This window comes from Armigeres subalbatus, chromosome 1 (genome assembly GCF_024139115.2).
Source record: "Armigeres subalbatus isolate Guangzhou_Male chromosome 1, GZ_Asu_2, whole genome shotgun sequence".
Taxonomy (NCBI): Eukaryota; Metazoa; Arthropoda; class Insecta; order Diptera; family Culicidae; genus Armigeres; species Armigeres subalbatus.
Genome location: NC_085139.1, coordinates 38130803 through 38150868, shown reverse-complemented (window position 1 = coordinate 38150868; position 20066 = coordinate 38130803). Strand labels below are relative to the sequence as shown.

At 41.1% G+C, this 20066-nt stretch overlaps 1 pseudogene; it reads right to left on the bottom strand.

Annotated features, from left to right (window-relative positions):
- Positions 1-19732, bottom strand: part of LOC134206101 (bifunctional endo-1,4-beta-xylanase XylA-like) — a 65647-nt pseudogene extending 45915 nt beyond the window's left edge.
- Positions 19733-20066: the final 334 nt, after the last annotated feature.

Here is a 20066-nt window from a genome sequence, read left to right as displayed (position 1 = left end):
CTTGAAAGGATTCTACTCGAATCCTGGAAAGGATTCTACTCGAATCCTGGAAAGGATTCTACTCGAATCCTGGAAAGGATTCTACTCGAATCCTGGAAAGGATTCTACTCGAATCCTGGAAAGGATTCTACTCGAATCCTGGAAAGGATTCTACTCGAATCCTGGAAAGGATTCTACTCGAATCCTGGAAAGGATTCTACTCGAATCCTGGAAAGGATTCTACTCGAATCCTGGAAAGGATTCTACTCGAATCCTGGAAAGGATTCTACTCGAATCCTGGAAAGTATTCTACTCGAATCCTGGAAAGGATTCTACTCGAATCCTGGAAAGGATTCTACTCGAATCCTGGAAAGGATTCTGCTCGAATCCTGGAAAGGATTCTACTCGAATCCTGGAAAGGATTCTACTCGAATCCTGGAAAGGATTCTACTCGAATCCTGGAAAGGATTCTACTCGAATCCTGCATAGGATTCTACTCGAACCCTGGAAAGGATTCTACTCGAGTCCTGGAAAGGATTCTACTCGAATCCTGGAAAGGATTCTACTCGAATCCTGGAAAGGATTCTACTCGAATCCTGGAAAGGATTCTACTCGAATCCTGGAAAGGATTCTACTCGAATCCTGGAAAGGATTCAAATCCTGGAAAGGATTTTGCTAGAATCCTGGAAAGGATTTTGCTAGAATCCTGGAAAGGATTTTGCTAGAATCCTGGAAAGGATTCAAATCCTGGAAAGGGTTCTGCTAAAATCTTGGGAATAATTCTGCTCGAATCATGGAGAGGATTTTGCTCAAAACCTGGAGAAGATACTGCTCGAATCCTGGAAAGGATTTTACTCGAATCCTGGAAAGGATTATGTTCGAATCCTGGAAAGGATTTTGCTCGAATCCTGGAAAGGATTCTGCTCGACACTTGAACAAGATTCTGCTAGAAATATAAATAGGATTCTGCTTGAATTATGATTCTGTTCCTTCTGGAATCCTGAACGTTCTACTCGAATTCCTAAAAAGGTTTCTGGTCAAATACTGAACAGGATTCAGCTCGAAATATGAACAGAACCCTTCGGAATTCCGGAAAGGAATTCACGGATTCTGAACTGAATTCTCCTTGAATTCTGGATTCTGATTTTGCTCGTATCCTGTACAAGCCTATGCTAGTATTCTGATCAGGGTCTGCTCGTATTCTTGGCAAGGATGTTGAATTCGCAGGGCCGAAATGGCTTCAAGAGTAATTATTTGTGGTTCATTAATTGTGGTGTTATGTAAATTTATTAGCACCGCCATCGGAACCGAATATTCGTAGGAGTTTCAATAATGCTAAATAAGTCTTGACAAAATCAATACACTGTTAATTAATCTTGTCCTACGTTTCGGTCCGTTTGAGACCTTCCTCAGGGCTGCAAATCTTACAGTTTTACCCTCAACTGTGGTTCTGGTGAACCATTGATTGTCACGAGGTCAGAATTTCCCCACATAAACGATAATGGTTCGAACGTCGCGTTTATGGTAAAACTCTGACCTCGCGACAATAAATTGTTCAGCAGAACCACAGTTGAGGATAAATCTGTAAGATTTATAGCCCAGTGGGAGCTCCCAATCGGACCGAAACGTCGGACAAGATTAAATAACAGTATTATGATTTTGTTAAGACTGAAAATCCATCTCTGAAGCATAAAATAACAGTCGAAAGTAATAGAAAAAGTAGGATGGAAATTTCTTAACCTTCCGGGACTCGCACCGTTGTAAAAAGTACAAAACTGTCGACAAAAAGGTCGCTTGTCGTTCACAACAGAGGCGGGACTACGTGAGCGATCCAGGACCAAGCGATTCCCGGAAGGTTAAAACTAGATCCTTAATGGTCGAAGTTGTTTCAAAAGGAAACAAGTGACATGTTCCGCAAATAATTTCGCAAACAGTGTATCTTTGAATGATTTTTCAAAAAGAATATGTTAGCGATCCATGTGGTTTTATAATGATTATTTTTTATGACAAATGTTAGAAGAAAAATCTGGCACAAGCTATTATGAAACGTGTCATTATGAAACTCGCAAAACTGATGAATTGCAGCGTAGACAAAAGCCGTTTTAAATAAATCATCTTAGACCAAAAATTATTTCAATCCATTAAAAATAGTAATTTGCTTTTCTTTTTATCTAGTGACAATGCTTGCAATATATTTTTCTAGTAGTAGTGATCTTGGAACGTAGTCAGTCATGCAACACATTTATGACCTCAAGTGACCAATTTAGAAAATTTGCCTTAAAAGGCATTCTAAAATTATTTCTAAATATTGGGATTGATTTGCACCGCATGCCTTTTTGAAGAAGTGAAATATGCGACGGTTTTAGGAAGACCCGAAACATTGGCGAAAGAATATAATTCTATTACACATGTTTGAAGCCAAATCACCACCTACTATCTTTTTGTGGTTTATTAATATTCGTAAAATATGGCTAACTTATGAAGCTCGTTTCACATCAGCCCCATATTTATATGTTCTCTGAAGCACATTGCCGTTGAACGAACTGAGAAGAAAACAAGATAAATTATGAGAGAAAAGTAATGTATGCAAAGGTGCTTAGACGCAGAACTTTTTACACCCATCTACAAAGTTTGAATGGAATCCGAAAAAACATGCTGGTAATAACATAGCCGCATGTGCGTTCAATTTATCAGTGCACTAACATTCTCCATAAAACACATTGTACACAGGTCATTGCCATTGATAAGAAAAGGTGACTGTTTTACTACTCAATCACGAGGGTGTATTATGACCCGAAATTGCAAACAATGTCATAAATCCAATATTGTTGTCTGGAGCATGACCTAATATATAGGTCAAATACCCTACCCCGAAAATATCAAATTTCATCACTCGTGCAAGTTTTTGATTTATTTTTCATTTGCTGGGATTCCCAAAAGCTCACCGTCGTTACCCTTCGTTTCCTTCCGACCTCCCCCCCCCTCAGACAAAAAAGCAAAGTCACGCACCGATGGAAGCCTTCCCGCCCAACCCGTTGAGGTATCGAACCGTTATGGGAGCTCAACGCAAAAATGTCCCCCCAAATCACATTCTTCGACTCTCTGACACGCACGTTTCGGGGATTTTGTTCTCCGACCCCGGCCGGGTGTGCTAACTTTATTGGTCGATATCGAGACGGGCGGCGCGCGCGGTATGGTATCCCTTCGGCTATTTTCTTTGTTTCGTTTGTTTAAGGTACGCCTGAATAGTTTCCGATGTTGCTACCACTACTGACTGCGGCACAGGTGAACCCGAAGGTGGGTGATGGATAAATATGCGACTGACTGTGAACGACCGACGACCATCATCATGCAGGCAAGGATTTCGGTCCTCGTAAAACTTGTTTATGCTTTCCGCCCGGGTAGGTACACCAACGGCAATCTCTATGGAAAAAATGGCAGCTGTGACAGCTTTTCCTCTCCACCCACACCCGGGTGAATAGTTTCCGGCTTTGAAGGAAAGTTCCATCCTGATGGATGTGTCGTTATATTTTTTTTTTAGTTGTATCACGAAGCAGAAGCCAGCTTCCACACTATCAATGGATCACCCCCTTCTCCCACTTTGGAATTCCTTCGGCTGGTTTATTACTTTGTTTGTGGAGAGAAATTTGTTTTCAGTGTAATACTTTTTATTTTATGAAGTAGTAATTCAACACCCGTACGAGATGAACAGCTGGGACTTCCATCGTCCCAGGTTTGCCGTATGTTAGCTTGTTCGAGAAAGTAATGAGAATTTTATGCAGTTCATTTTGATGCCGAGCTAAGATTTTTTACTGCAAGGATCTGGATTTAAAATCATCCGATAGGAAAGCAAAGAACGTACAAAATGTATACGTTCAAAGAATATGTTAAAATTTGCAAAAAAAATGTACCGAACGATGAAGTTATCATTTGTTTATCCAACATTTACAGATTTTAATACAGCTCTGTATAGAAACCTTTGTTTATATGTTTATATTAGTTTTGAGCATCCGAAAGACTCGCGGTTTTGTCAAGGTTAGTTAATACAATAATTATTGTAATACTGCCGCCAGAGAGAATTCCTTGTCAAATTCATCTAGAAAATTCCTCAAAAGTTATTTTCCAGCAAATTCTAAAAATATATATATTTTTCTTCAATAATCATAAATATTTTTTAATGATTGGTTCCAACATTCGTATTATTGAATATTAAAGTTAGAAACTGCAAAAAATATTGACCTTATAATGGTATGGCAATTTGGATGCAAATAGCTTAAGAACCTGTAGATTCAATTCACTTGCGAAACTGAGAAGGTTCCGCAGAAGGTCAACGGCGAAATAAAAAGGAGAAACCCAATTTTCCTTCGGAAACCATCTGGAAAGGTTTTTCTTTATCGAGCAGCTGCTGCATCGTTTTATGGCGGAGAAGCAAATTTTCCCAACCCACCCAAGCGCTGAACCTTTTCGATGCAGTAAAGCAAATCCATGCTCTGTCTGTTTGGGGCATACTCCCACGTAGCGCCAATCCAGTGCATGAGTTCTGGCCGGGCAGTCAGTGTCTGCAGATTCGGTTCGCCCGTATTATTTCTACATTATCTGTAAAATATTGATTTAATCATTATTCTCTTATCTTCTCAGATCCGGTCGGCCACGACGACGATGGGAATAATGGTAGTGGAACTTCTAGACAATGTGATTGCTCCTTGGCTGCCTTCAGTGCTATAAGTGCTCTGGTTTTCCTACGCTTTAGGGCAGTTTGAACGAGTTTCGTTTCGTTCACTTCCACTACTGCCATTAAAAGTCGAATGATCGTTTATCCGGCAGATAGAAAGCTGAACTGTTCTGTTTATTTTTTACTGGTATGGAACATTGTCGCTTACCAGCCTAGTATTCATAAAAAAATCACAGTTTTAACACTGAGATTTCTAAGCCAAGTTACCATTCATACCATTCATGATATAAAATTGTAAAGACATTGAAATCCTACAATCGTCCGGCTACTGAAAAGCTTGAGGGGCTGTTCCAGTTGTCACTCAGCTACCCGTTCCTGCTGACGTTGATAGTCAGACCCGCCACAAAGAAGCATACGGTCAGCTTGTTGAGTCCTTTCTGCATAAAAGAGCGTCACAGCACTAATATAGAATTTCGTGATCCAAGGTATGGTACACGGTCAATCGCACCCACCAAGATCTCATCGATTGAGAAGTAACAGTGGAGATGAAATGCTGAAATTGCTGATCCATTTCCAGAGGAGCCAAATACTAGTCCTATCAACTAAAAGGGACTCTAAAAAAGTAAGTCAAATGTTGCTGGCTGCAGATGGGAGAAGCGGGTGAACTCCTCGGTTGACGATGGGAAGAAAGCCGCAACAACCGTCGATAATCACCTCCTGTACGATCAGCTGAAACGTTACTCGACCTTAGAACAACTTCTTCAAATTTTGACGACTTATTCTAATTCGGATATAGGGAAAGGTTGACAAATCTCCGCCGTATTCCGCCCGGGTGATCATGTGAGAATCATACTATAAATATACTAGCCTCGCATCATCCTTCGATCGTCTGAATCGCAAAAAACTGCAGGACGTCTAGACAAAATCCATACTCCAGCACAATGGAATCGCTAGAGGAAGGCAAGGGTGGATGTATTATATCTCTGTTGCAATTGCCCATCGCAATCTAAAAAATCATTGGTCGCTCCAGCAGCCCACCACCAGAGAGCAAACGAATGACCTCGACCCAGATGATGATAATGCTCTACCAATGCAACACCGCTCTACCATGTAGAGTATGTAAACTGAACGACTTGATCGTACGCTCCCACTCATCAAAGTCAACAAGACCAAATCATTGGATGTGAACAACTCCAACTCCACGGTAGACGAGCAAACAGTGGAAAGAAGGTCAAAAACCAAAGTCAGTCACAGTCCTTACAACTGGACCCCGAATGTCGAGCCAAATGCTGAGCCCCATCGATTATGCCTTCGAAATTCGATATTTACAGCAACTCCACAGTGTGAATGGACGTAGGCCGATAATGCACCACATATTTAAGAACGGAGACGAAATCTGCAGGCAACTACTCAACTGATTGCGGAAGTACATACAGACACAACTGATTAGCAACCACTGAAGGCAGCCAATATGTTTGGCAGCTTTGGCTACGTTTTACAATGGAATGATCATCGCGCCATCTACAAATGATTGCCAATTGTATTCCCAATGTTGAATACTTTTGAATTAACGGTTGTGGATGTTTACACACGTATCGGATACCAGCCTCAATATTTGTTATCTGTGGTCTAATTTTGATTAGCTATTTTGACAAAGTAAAAGAGATTTATTTTAGGACTTGTTTGGAAGAAATAAAACAAGTGGAACTGTAACCCACAAAAAGCTAGGTTGTTTTCAGTGTTTCGTACCTTTGCTTGGAGTAAGGTAAACGAAAATCTGCATCTAGACACCTGAGAAGACATCTCAGATCATGCGGGGGTTGGGATGTGCGCAGGCAGCAACCGCCGTGCATGAGCCGAAATGACTTCCTTACGACACTTGCATGAGTGAATTTAGCGTCCATTGCATCCTCTCCACGGGTTAACCCGAGGTTGTATCTATGTCACCAACAAGTAGCATGGCATTCCAATAATTTAAAGAACATGGACATGCTGATATGATGTGCTCCACCGATTCTACTTTAGACTTCACTTGTATTCCGTATAATCCGAGAAGCCTGCAATTCCAAACCTAACAATCTATGTCTTTCTTTGCTCGTCTGACATCAAAGTCTAATATTTCATTTTTTTTCTTTCCAAGTTTTTTTTCTTGTCTTTGTCTTATTGTTCCGTGTACCATGAAGCTCTGGCCATCCGGAAGATGCTCCCTGACGAACCACAACTGGAGCACGACGCTACGCTACAACGTTTTTGACGTCAAATACCCGGATGAGCAGCTGAAAAAACCCAAAACCAAAATCCCAACCCTGTCTATCCTGAAATAACGCAATCTAACCTTGAGTCACCACGAGTATCTTGGTCAATGTCCCTTTCCCCTTACTAACTGTTAATAATAATGATATAGTTTTTAAATATCATAAAGAGTCTCGGCTCCGTTAAGTGTTATACACGCCTGAGCCTGTCAAATAAATGCAATAGATAAAAAAAAATCCAAACCTATGCAAGAACTTCATAAAACAGCCAGGTTCAGACAACACATCTGTGATCTGTCATAAGACGAGTTTATACAATCCCCAGTCAAGTACGAGACACTGAAGACGGCCTTACTGTTGAGGTCGAAATACGTATCTGTCAAGATACAATTAAGTGGTGGAATTCAATGGGATTGTATAAACTCGTCTTATGACAGGTGAAAACATTCCACTAAAAAGCTCAAAATAATTTTCTTATCACATCTGTGATTTCAAATGTACGTCTGACCTTATTAATTCAACCAGTTTGAGTTTCAGACTTGACTTAAACAAAAGCTTCTAATTCTAACAGTAAAAAAAAAAGTGTTATGGATTCAACGGCACTTTCCCAAAAAGAAAAACCAAAATTTATAAAGAAATAAGTTCCAGTATTTTTTTTTATTTTATGAAGTTTATGTTAAATTCACTTCTGGATAAATATGTTACAAATATTCACATCCTTTGCTTTCTCTAAACATTCTTCGTTATCATTTTTTATTAAAATTTTAAATTTTTCATCGATTATGCATTTTGGACTTTTTTTCATTTCCTTGTTGTTTTTTTATTCCCCCCCCCCCTCGTACTTTCCAAGAGCTGTCGGACATAAAATAAATTTAATATTTGTATCGGACTTATCCACAAAAAAAAAGTTTTTTTTTTCGAGATAACACCAGATCTCGAAGTTTTATGTATTTCTAAGACATTTGGCATAAAAAAAATGATTTTACCGTACCCCCCCCCCCTTTGGGAGATGTTTCATGGTTCAAAACAGTTAAACTTCGGAAATTATGATGCAATCACTCACCCACTGCAAGTTGAGAATATCTCTGCACTCGCCACGAGTTCATGCGGAATTTTATTGGAATATTGGGGCTAGGTTCTATTGCAGAGGTTCTTCGTTAAAGGGTTGCCACTGCACTGTAATAGTCATGAAAGGGTGGTATTTATTCTAATTGGATGATGAAACGAGCTGAGCTTTTTCCATTCATTTCGAATTCTAACAGTTATTTCCAAGAACTAGTCAAGTTTGTAGATTAAGAAAATTATTTTGAGCTTTTTAGTGGAATGTCTTCACTTGTCATAAGACGAGTTTGTACAATCCCCTTGAAGTGGTGGAATTCAAGGGAATTGTACAAACTCGTCTTATGACAAGGCAAGTTTGTAGGTAAAGGATGGATTGCTAGAACATGAGAAATATATGGAAAGATACAAAGTAGAAGGAATGGAACAGGCCTGGGATTGAACCAACGACCTCCTGCGTACAAATCAGAAGTGGTAGCCATATGACTGCCAAGCCCGTTAGTGAAACAAATAGGACCCCAAATGGCACTTAATTAAAGGCCACTGCATAAAAGCTGCTTTTATATGAGGCTCCATATAAAAATGGTATACGTTATAATTATTTTGCGCTGAAAAGGGCATAATCAACAAAACTGCATACAAATAACATTCGAAATTAAATTCAAGTAATTTCAGACTGGACGACAAAAAAATAAACCAATCTAATCGCTGCGAATCGAGATATTGATCCTCAAACATGAGCATTATAGTGGGACAAAATTTTATTTTTATTTTCAGCATGGTTTTTGAAGCCTTTTGGGTCCTATAATGCAGTCGGTAAAAATATATTTTAGTGATGGTGATTTTAATTTTCCATCGGATTTACTACGGGGAATTTTAGCTTCACAAATAAAAAATCCTCAAGGTGTCGTATTATTCTCTAGCGATAAATCGCTTCAACTACATCCTAGGAAATTTTACCAGAAAACTTTAATTGGAAGACCGCAAAGTGATCCGATGCTCGCGGAAAATGTTATTTAGGTAAAACTAATTACTGTACGAACGCAAGGCTCATTTCACTTTTTTGTTCCAGCAACATTGCCGTCTGCCATATTCCATACTACAGACAGTATTATTAAGCGAATTTGCTCAATATGGTTAAAATAAGTGTGGTTACTTTATGGTTTTTTAATACTTCTCAAAAGAATGGGGAAGAAAAGGATGAAATGGGTTACTTGCCAAAGTCTGACCTACGCGAAACCATCACTATTAGATTCTAAGCATTTTACCGTTTGGAAACGCTTTTTTGCAGAGCTTTTATGTAGCGGCTTTTAATAAAGTGCCACTTGGAGTCCCTTTTTTTTCGCACTTTGCGTCTGCTTGAGTGTCGGGTGCTTTTGTGGTCATTTCATCGCTCGTCGCACCGCTTGCTATGTTCTGGTTTTGAATAATGTAAAATCAAGTTGTTTTTCATTGAAAGTGTGGTTGGAGTAAGGCTTTCGTGTACATACCAGTTGACTAAAAAAATACATTCCAATTCATTTTACATCCTGTGTTACTGTGTCATTCATATAATTCAATTAAGTCACATGTATGATTTTTTTTGTGTGTAGCGTAACACTAGAGTATATGTACTGCATTCACATCTCGATCTACATATATTTTTGCTTCAATCTACATATATTTTTGCTTTCTACATCTCAAAAACCTCCCTATCTTGATATCTCTCGATGTGTTCTTGTCATATTTTGTTCAGGATTCTCTATCCCTATGTCGATATATTCAAATTTTCTAGGCTACTAGATCACCACAGACAAATAAGCATGATGTACTGAATATAAAGTACTAAGGTTAGTTCAATGAGTTCAATGATTGTTATGCTGCATAAATCAACAAAATGATGATTTAACTGTGTCTATTATGTTAAAAACAAGCAAAAGTCTATTAACTTTCCATCAAAAATATGTTTGAATAATAGAACAGGAAACACACCAAAGGAGATTAGCAACCTATTTGCTGAATTTGCTCAGAACAATTATTTATCTCATGATGACTCTGAGCGAGATTTTCAATACTTTTCGTACCTGACCGAACATGATATACACATTACAGTTTCAAATATACTCTTAGAATCAATCTTAAATGCGTTAGAATCCTTAGATGTCTCAAAAGGTGCTGGACCGGATTGCTTACCACCTGTATATCTGAAAATCTCTCAAAACAACTAGTTCAACCTCTATGTTGGCTATTCAATTCTTCTTTAGAGATGGGTATTCTTCCCCCAGTTTGGAAGGAATCATTTCTAACCCCAATTTTTAAAAATGGTAAGAGATCCAATATAAGCAACTATCGAGGAATTGCTATATTATCTAGCATTCCAAAGTTATTTGAATCCATAATTAACGACAATTTATTTTCACAGGTCAAGTCTTTGACTACCAGACAACAACACGGTTTTTAAAGGACGATCAACTACAACTAATTTTACTCTCGATGCAATGGACAGAGGAAACTACGCTGAGACTTTGTTTACTGATTTTAGTAAAGCTTTCGATAGAGTTGATATACGTTTATTGCTTTTCAAGTTATCTAAACTAGGTTTCAATTCTAGACTACTTAAATGGATTGAGTCATACTTGGGAGATAGAACGCAAAGAGTAAGATTTGAAGGAAATTTATCGAAAATAGTAAACGTAACATCTGGTGTTCCAAAAGAGTCGCATCTTGGTCCACTATTATTTATTTTGTTTGTTAACGATGTTGAATATGTTCTTAAGCATCTTCAAGTTTCTATATACGCAGACAACATGAAGCTTTATATGGAAATACATAAAGCCTCTGACCTCGAAATATTTCAAAGTGAAATAAAAATGTTCCTCAATTGGTGTAATAAGGATCGACTTCGAGTCAAGTACAAGACACTGAAGACGGCCTTACTATTATTTATTATTTATTCAGACTAAGGCCGAAGTGGCCTGTGCGGTATATAAGAGTCTTCTCCATTCGGCTCGGTCCATGGCTACACGTCGCCAACCACGCAGTCTACGGAGGGTCCGCAAGTCATCTTCCACCTGATCGATCCACCTTGCCCGCTGCGCACCTCGTCTTCTTGTGCCCGTCGGATCGTTGTCGAGAACCATTTTCACCGGGTTACTGTCCGACATTCTGGCTACGTGCCCGGCCCATCGTAGTCGTCCGATTTTCGCGGTGTGAACGATGGATGGTTCTCCCAACAGCTGATGCAATTCGTGGTTCATTCGCCTCCTCCACGTACCGTCCGCCATCTGCACCCCACCATAGATGGTACGCAGCACTTTCCTTTCGAAAACTCCAAGTGCGCGTTGGTCCTCCACGAGCATCGTCCAGGTCTCGTGTTCGTAGAGGACTACCGGTCTAATTAGCGTTTTGTAGATTGTCAGTTTGGTACGGCGGCGAACTCTATTCGATCGGAGCGTCTTGCGGAGTCCAAAGTACGTACGATTTCCGGCCACTATGCGTCTCCGAATTTCTCTGCTGGTGTCATTTTCGGCAGTCACCAGTGAGCCCAAGTACACAAATTCTTCTACCACCTCGATTTCGTCACCACCAATGCAAACTCGCGGTGGGTGGCTCACATTGTCTTCTCTTGAACCTCTTCCTATCATGTACTTCGTCTTCGACGTGTTGATGACTAGTCCGATCCGCTTAGCTTCCCTCTTCAGTCTGATGTAGGCTTCCTCCATCTTCTCAAAGTTACGTGCCATAATATCTATGTCGTCGGCGAAACCAAATAGCTGGACGGACTTATTGAAAATTGTACCACTCGTGTTAATCCCTGCTCTTCGTATTACACCTTCCAAAGCGATGTTGAATAGCAAACACGAAAGACCATCACCTTGCCGTAACCCTCTGCGGGTTTCGAAGGGACTCGAGAATGCCCCTGAAACTCGAACTACGCACATCACCCGATCCATCGTCGCTTTGATCAACCGTGTCAGTTTATCCGGAAAACCGTGTTCGTGCATTAGCTGCCATAGCTGGTCCCGATCGATTGTATCATATGCGGCTTTGAAGTCGATGAATAGATGATGTGTGGGCACATTGTATTCGCGGCATTTCTGCAGTACTTGGCGAATGGCAAACACCTGGTCCGTGGTGGAGCGTTCGCCCATAAAACCCGCCTGGTACTGCCCCACGAACTCCCTTGCAGTTGGTGCTAGTCGACGGCATAAAATTTGGGAGAGTACCTTGTAGGCGGCGTTCAGCAATGTGATTGCGCGGTAGTTGCTACAATCCAGCTTATCGCCCTTTTTGTAGATGGGACACACGACACCTTCCATCCACTCCTGCGGCAAAACTTCCTCCTCCCAAATCCTGGTAATGACCCAGTGCAGCGCTCTAGCCAGTGCCTCACCACCGTGTTTAAATAGCTCTCCTGGTAGTTGGTCAACCCCAGGGGCTTTGTTGTTCTTCAACCGGCCAATCTCCTCCTGGATTTCCTGGAGATCCGGAGCCGGTAGAATTAAGTCCTGCGCGCGTTCTCCCAGGTCCATCACCATACCGCCATCTTCGTCTGCCACATCGCCATTCAGGTGTTCTTCGTAGTGCTGCCGCCACCTTTGGATCACCTCACGCTCGTTCGTAAGAAGGTTCCCGTTTATGTCCTTACACATATCGGGCTGTGGCACGTGGCCCTTACGTGAACGGTTCAACTTCTCATAGAACTTTCGTGTGTTATTAGCGCGGTACAGTTGCTCCGTTTCTTCACGGTCTCGATCTTCCTGCTGGCGCTTTTTCCTCCGGAAAATCGAGTTTTGTCTGTTCCGCGCCTGTTTATATCGTGCCTCGTTCGCCCTCGTGTGGTGTTGCAGCAATCTCGCCCATGCTGCATTCTTCTCTTCCACTAACTGCTCACATTCGCCGTCATACCAGTCGTTTCTCTGATCCGGGGGCACCGTGCCAAGTGCAGCGGTTGCGGTGCTACCAATGGCGGATCGAATATCTCTCCAGCCATCTTCAAGAGATGCTGCGCCTAGCTGCTCTTCCGTTGGAAGTGCCACTTCCAGCTGCTGCGCGTATTCTTGGGCTAGTCTACCGTCTTGTAGCCGCCCAATGTTAAGCCGCGGCGTCCGACTTCGACGCGTGTTGTACACCGTCGAGAGTTTTGAGCGCAGGCATACTGCAACGAGGTAGTGGTCGGATTCAATATTCGCACTGCGGTAAGTGCGGACGTTCGTGATGTCGGAGAAGAATTTACCGTCGATTAGAACGTGGTCGATTTGGTTTTCCGTTTCTTGGTTAGGTGATCTCTATGTGGCCTTGTGGATATTTTGCGGGGAAAGAAGGTGCTTCGCACTACCATTCCACGGGAGGCTGCGAAGTTTACGCATCGTTGGCCGTTGTCATTCGATACGGTGTGCAGACTATCCGGTCCGATGACCGGTCTATACATTTCCTCCCTTCCTACCTGTGCGTTCATGTCACCGATGACGATTTTAACGTCCCGCAGTGGGCATCCATCGTATATCTGCTCCAGCTGTGCGTAGAACGCTTCTTTCTCGTCGTCGGGTCTCCCTTCGTGTGGGCAGTGCACGTTGATGATGCTGTAGTTGAAGAAACGGCCTTTAATCCTCAGCTTGCACATCCTTGCGTTGATTGGCTGCCACCCAATCACGCGTTGGCGCATCTTACCCAGCACTATGAAGCCGGTTCCCAGCTCGTTGGTGGTGCCACAGCTTTGGTAGAAGGTAGCCGCTCGATGCCCGCTTTTCCACACTTTCTGTCCTGTCCAGCAAATCTCCTGCAGCGCCACGACGTCGAAGTTGCGGGGATGTAATTCATCGTAGATCATCCTGTCGCAACCTGCGAAACCTAGCGACTTGCAATTCCATGTTCCAAGCTTCCAATCGTGATCCTGTATTCGTCGCCTAGGTCTTTGCCGATTATATCGAGTCGCATTATCTCTTATATTGTTCGTAATGATTGGTTTTCTAGGCGGCTTATTGGGCCTGCGCAAACCTCCTGTCTCGTCGGAGGGCCGTCGTGTCAGGGCTGTTTAGCGTCCCACCTAACACCAGGACTTGGGCTTGTGCGCTTTGAGCGGCACACGGTCGCTTTGGACGGCCTTACTGTTGAGGTCGAAATACGTATCTGTCAAGATACAACTAAGTGGTGGAATTCAATGGGATTGTATTAACTCGTCTTATGACAAGAAGAACTTAATGTTAAAAAATGTATTTCAATTTCATTCACAAGGAAATTAAACTTAATTCACGAAACGATAACTCTAGGCGAAAAAAATATTCAACGATACAATCAAGTTAGAGATTTAGGTGTTATTCTCGACTCCAAGCTAACTTTTGTTGATCACTATAATCACATAACATATAAAGCAAGGAATATTCTCGGATTCATCAAACGTTTAAGTTTGCATTTTAATTACCCTTATACAATGAAAACACTTCATGCAACGAGACCTTTTCTTGAATATTGTAGTGTTGTTTGGGCCCCATATCAAGATACACATGTTAATCATGAAGAGTCAGTTCAAAAACAGTTTTTGTTGTTTTCTTTAAGAAAATTAGGCTGGACGTACCATCCGTTACCATCTTATGAGTCACTTTGCATGTTAATTAATTTAGATGGGCTCAAAAATCGAAGAGAGTTTGCAATGGTTGCTTTTATAATAGAGTATGCTCTTCGGAAATTTCAGAAAATTTAAACTTCTCTGCTCCCTTGCGTTTCTATTTCGCTCATTAAGAAATAGAAACTTGTTTTGTATAAGTAATCATAGAACAAACTATGCCAAACATGCACCTCTGAACAGAATAATGTCTTGTTATAACTCACATAGCGTCAAAATTGATGTGACAACGAAAAGAAAAACTCTTAAAAAAGCATTTTTTGATATAAGTTAAACCGGCTAAGGATAGTTAAAATAAACTAATGTACTATAGTATAGCCACATATATATATATATATATATATATGTAACGGGCTACAAAATGATTGACGGCAAATTAAAAAAAACAAATTAGGACAACCCTGAAAAATGCATATTTCCCAAAAAATATCTATGAGTTTCAACAGCGAAGAAAGATAGGAAATATAGGGGAACGGTTCGGCACTTCATCTCATAGCTCCTATTTCAATTCCATCAAAAACAAAGCAGTAAAAAGTAATTTGGTTTATTTATTATTTTTTTGATTTTTTTCACCAGTGAGCGCGCGTGTTAGCAAAAAAGCGACTAGATTGGTGCTGTATTTCTTTGTTTTGCGGTGAGATGAATATATGTTCAGTGAGATGGAAAATAGACCAGATACTCTATTTTCTGTTAGAGCTAATAAAACTCTCGAAAATTGCTTTATTTCTGGAGTTAGGCAAGAAACTTGCCAAATTAGGAACATGGCCAAAGCTAATAAAGTTACCCTATTAATGTTATTCATTAATAAAAATCGTTAGAAAATCTGGAACTCTTTATTTGGACATGACGATGCTCTTTACAGACATTCGATAATTCCGTCGAAAGTGATAGAGGAGCTATAAACAAACACCTCGTTCCTTTTTCCCTCTGAGGTTGGGATTTTATTATTTTATTATTGGAGTGGTTCAATCATTGTTCAAGTGTAAATTAATGCTCATTTTCAATAAATAAGTAATCAAAGTTTTCCTGAAACAATCGGTCAAATCACTTACATAGTAAATGCTCCTAAACAACAAATATTCCCCATTGGTTCCTTCAGCTGTCAAGGAGAGAACTGACGTGCACGTTGGTTATTTCAATGTTTTCATTTCACTTAAACTTTTACATTGAGAAAGATTGATTAATCCTTGTAAGTCATTCAGTGCTATTCCATTGTGGTGAATGGAGAAGACTTTTAAGTGCAGCACAGGCCACTCCGGCCTTAGTCTGATAATAAAATAAAATCCATTGTGGCAGATTTATCACGGAATGCCAATCATAGATATGTTTATAAGTCTAACCTAAAGAAAAATTCGGTGGAATCGTCTTTAGCCGACATGAAATACGAAGCCCATCAAGCAGTTCACAATCCAACAAGTATTCCGAGGAAATATGATTTCACCCAATGTTTTCAAATTAATTCCGTGCATTTCTCATAGCAAAGTACAAATACAAGTATTAGAAAAGGATAAATTATATTTATCGAGTGTTTTAGATAGTAGCCTTGCGAGCAAAGGCGTAGGAGGAAACAATCAAATCTAAAAAAAATCGAGGATGATCAAACTCACCCGCGATATTACTATTAAATTTCCAAGTGATAAAAGTTCGCCAGCGATTAAGAATCGTTTGAAAATAGTATCTTGATTTGAAGCACCTACCGTTATATTTTGAGCTCTTTTCTCTTACTACCATGAAACCATAACGCCAAATAGAAGATTTAACGAGACTGTTGACAAATAGCTGATATTAGTAAAGATGTGTTTGAATGAAAATTCTGTGTTTATTATCGTTTGAGAACAAAATTTGACAAGCTGTCGCCGGCGACAACTCGCCTACTGTTTTCACGTGAAAAGTTTTCACGTGAAAATTGCAATCATTATCGTCTGATAATGATTCAGCACAACACTGCTTAGGATTGCTAATACGGAGATGGCGAGTTAGATTCTCGGTCCGGTATAAGATGTTTTCGGGTTGGAAACTTTCTCGACACCCTGGGCATAGTGTATCCACGAAGAAGAAGAAGAAGAAGAAATCTGTATGCTAAGCAAAACTACTGAGGAATTGTCTTTAGCCGACAAGAAATACAAAACCCATTATCCAATTCAACAAGTATCCGAGGAAATGTATTTTTAGCCATCTACATTTTTAATTTAATTATTTAATAAAAAATGTTACAAAAAGATAGATTTTTATCGAGTATTTAAATCGTAGATAATGTCACATTTCATAACATATTCTTCTCTTAATATTGAACTATTCAACCAGTGGATTAAATTTTATACTCGATAATCGTTTAGACCGGACAGGAATTCAAGCTTAGCCACCTTCAGCATATATAATAAGCATGCATGCATTGGTGGTTGAATAGAACAATGATTCTTAGTGCATGCATTGATATTTTTCGAGTTAGTTGGGGCTCATGATTTCATTAAATATGGAAAATTATTTATCAGAACCATCAATAATCTAATATAAGAGACTCATCTGCTCAAGAAAGCTCAACAGCCGAAAATACAGTCAAATGAATTCATCAGCAGAAGCAATCAACAGTCTCATATTAAAGCTATAGCTATAGCTATAGCATTGAGAAGATATTCAAAAATTTACAAACCCAAATTAAAAGTGATCGTAAGAGAAGAATTCATCGCCATTAAACACATAATCAGATCCAACACCCGTGTGATAAAGCTGATTTAAGATAATTTAATATTGACCTACTGAGCACAACGAGGCAATATTGCTCACCCAATGAGCTTGAAACTGATTCTTGAAGCACTGTTCCGAATAATAAAAGAAAAGTAATAACAGATAAGCCATAAAAAATCTTAATAAATCTCGTGCTGCGTTATGAGTTTCGACTATAACTTATGCTCTGGTGTCTACACGTTTTGTAGATAAAACTATATCACGAGAAGACAAAACTGAGTCCATATTCAATCAGTTCAGAACAGAGCTTCAGAGAAATAATTCGATCTCAGAAGAGCAAACATGTATGCTCATATTTTTTTGTTACCCTGGCAATATTTCAAGCTCCAAAAACTACCTCCCTGATCCCCAGCCTAAGCACGCTCCTGTCAGTTACCGTGACAATTGCCTCTAAAATAAAATCCATCCCTTCCAGCAGAACGAGCATGCGACCCAACAGAACTGTACGCTCGCTCACATTCCCATGTCAGGGATAGGGAAATTTTCACCTGCCAACTAACTGGACACACAATCATGGGGCTAGGGCTGGACCCTTCTCACCAGTGCTTATGCCTTCGAACGGCGACGGATGTTGGTTGTTTTCAAATTGGTAAGCTTCCTCGTTCGTGTGTTGTTGGCCCATTCATTCGAACCAACCTTCATCATGTTTGCTAATGCAAACGCTGTTCCACCTGTACCTTGCAAACGATTTTAATCCCTCCCCTCTGGCTTGAGCATCGGGTTTTTTTTCGTCGAACATGGGAACCTTTCCCACTCGTTCCAAACCTATAGTTTGATATGTTTTTGATACACTGCCGTGGAAAACGAATGGTGCATGATACCTTGGAGCTTTTTTTTGTTGTCGAGTTTACTTTCGCATCTTGATGAATCACACTCACATAATCCGAAAGGGACTTCTTCTGGACCGTTCCGAATGTACGAATGGGAAAAAATATTCCACAGGATGCAAAAACACACTCACTAGGGTCTTCTTGTGGAGGAAGTTTGTGTTGTTTGCTCGTAAAGTTGGGCTCGGTCTTTTTTTGGTCCTACGGGGATCAGGATTACAAAAACGAAAATATAACAAGACTGACACAGTTGGTTTCCTGCCGATTTAGGAAAATGTCGGAGATTTCCACCACCATCGTAATTTTCTTCTTCGCAGTAATGTTCCAGCTGTCAATTTGGTTGATGTTTCAGCTTCGTATAGTCGCACACTAAAATTGGCCGCGGCGAACAGTCATATCCAGCGTTTTGAGGACACATGAACTCTGGCGAAAAACTAACACTGGATCTACACACAAACGGCACTCACTCTTCGAGAAGATTTAGGTCAGCCGTGAAACTGTGTGAATCCGACCACACATAAAAACACAGAAATCCAACACGTTGAAAGCGCTTGAGGTTATTTTTTCCTCTTATAGCGGTATGAAAATCGTATCACTATTGGCAATCGCGGAGTCCACACTCGCCATCAAAGGTTAGAGTTCGCGAAAGGAAAAACTGCAATATTGAACACAAAAATAAAACCACTGGAGAAAAAACACACAAGTGGCAGGAAACGTACACAGGAGTTTCTGCTTTGACTGCGGGAGGATGGTGAGATGAAGATGAGAAGTGTTGGCGTTCTTGTCCGAAAGAAACAGTCCTGCTTTTTCAGCACCCTCTCGGCTGAAGGGCTTCCGCTATACTGGTTCGGAGTTCTGGACCACTAAGAATCTAAGGTACATGGAAGGTACCTTTCACGCTCCAGCAGCAGCCCCGCGACCAGCTCCGGACGTCTGTCACTCTATTACTCACTGTCGCACACTCCGGAATCAACCGACCGAAACTGTACTCCTCCGCACCAAGACCGAAAAACGGGGGCTCGAACAGAACTCTCGAGCATTCGAATGGGGCCTCTATCTCGAAACTCCACTCCAGCCAAAATGGTCGTTCGACGGGCTCGGGCTGGGAAAATTCTACCCATTCATCGATATTTTCCGTCATTGAACCATTTTGGGATCGTCATCGAGAGCGCAGCCCCCACTCATACACAGCAAAGGCCCTGCTAACGGATGGAGCACCGAAGAGAAGCCCTCTCGCACAGCATCCTTCCCAGTCTGTATCCGTTACAACACATGGAATTCAGAATGCATCGCGTCCACCGCCGTGGCTACATCTCGCACACGTGATGGTTCTCCCGGCGAGAGAACCCACGAGCCACACCATGGGAAAATTCCAGCTGTCACAGCATCCCGAGCGAAGGCCTACACAGCCAAGAGCAGACAAGCTTCCAAGTTACCTAGACGACACAGCATCCGTGCGACCGGACATGCGCCTCAGCCGATCTTTTCGTTCTCTTCCACTCTCGCAGCATCTCGCGCCCATCGCATCGGGACAGGCTGCCAAACCACGAGATGCTGAGACGAATCGTGCGGGCTGTTGCTGCTGCTGCTGAACCATGTGAGAGACTACTCTTGGCGATCATCGTCAGTGGAAGTGTGTCGTCGTGGAATAGCATCCCAACACACGTCGGGACGGGACAAAGTTCTAGGATCAGTGAGCTTTTCGGATGCTGCTCGGTGGGGTGGTGGGTTGATTTGCCCTTCCCGCTCGGCCGGTGCAGATGGCCATGGTAGACGGCGTTTGTTTGAAGCGGAGCTTTGGCAAAAGCTTGTTTGAATTGTTTGAAACTAGAGCAACTGAATATGTGTTTGTAGTTCGAGGCCCGAGTTGTGGGATGAGATGAAATTGTATTAACAGTTTATATGGATGAAGATTTTGAAATAACTCAACT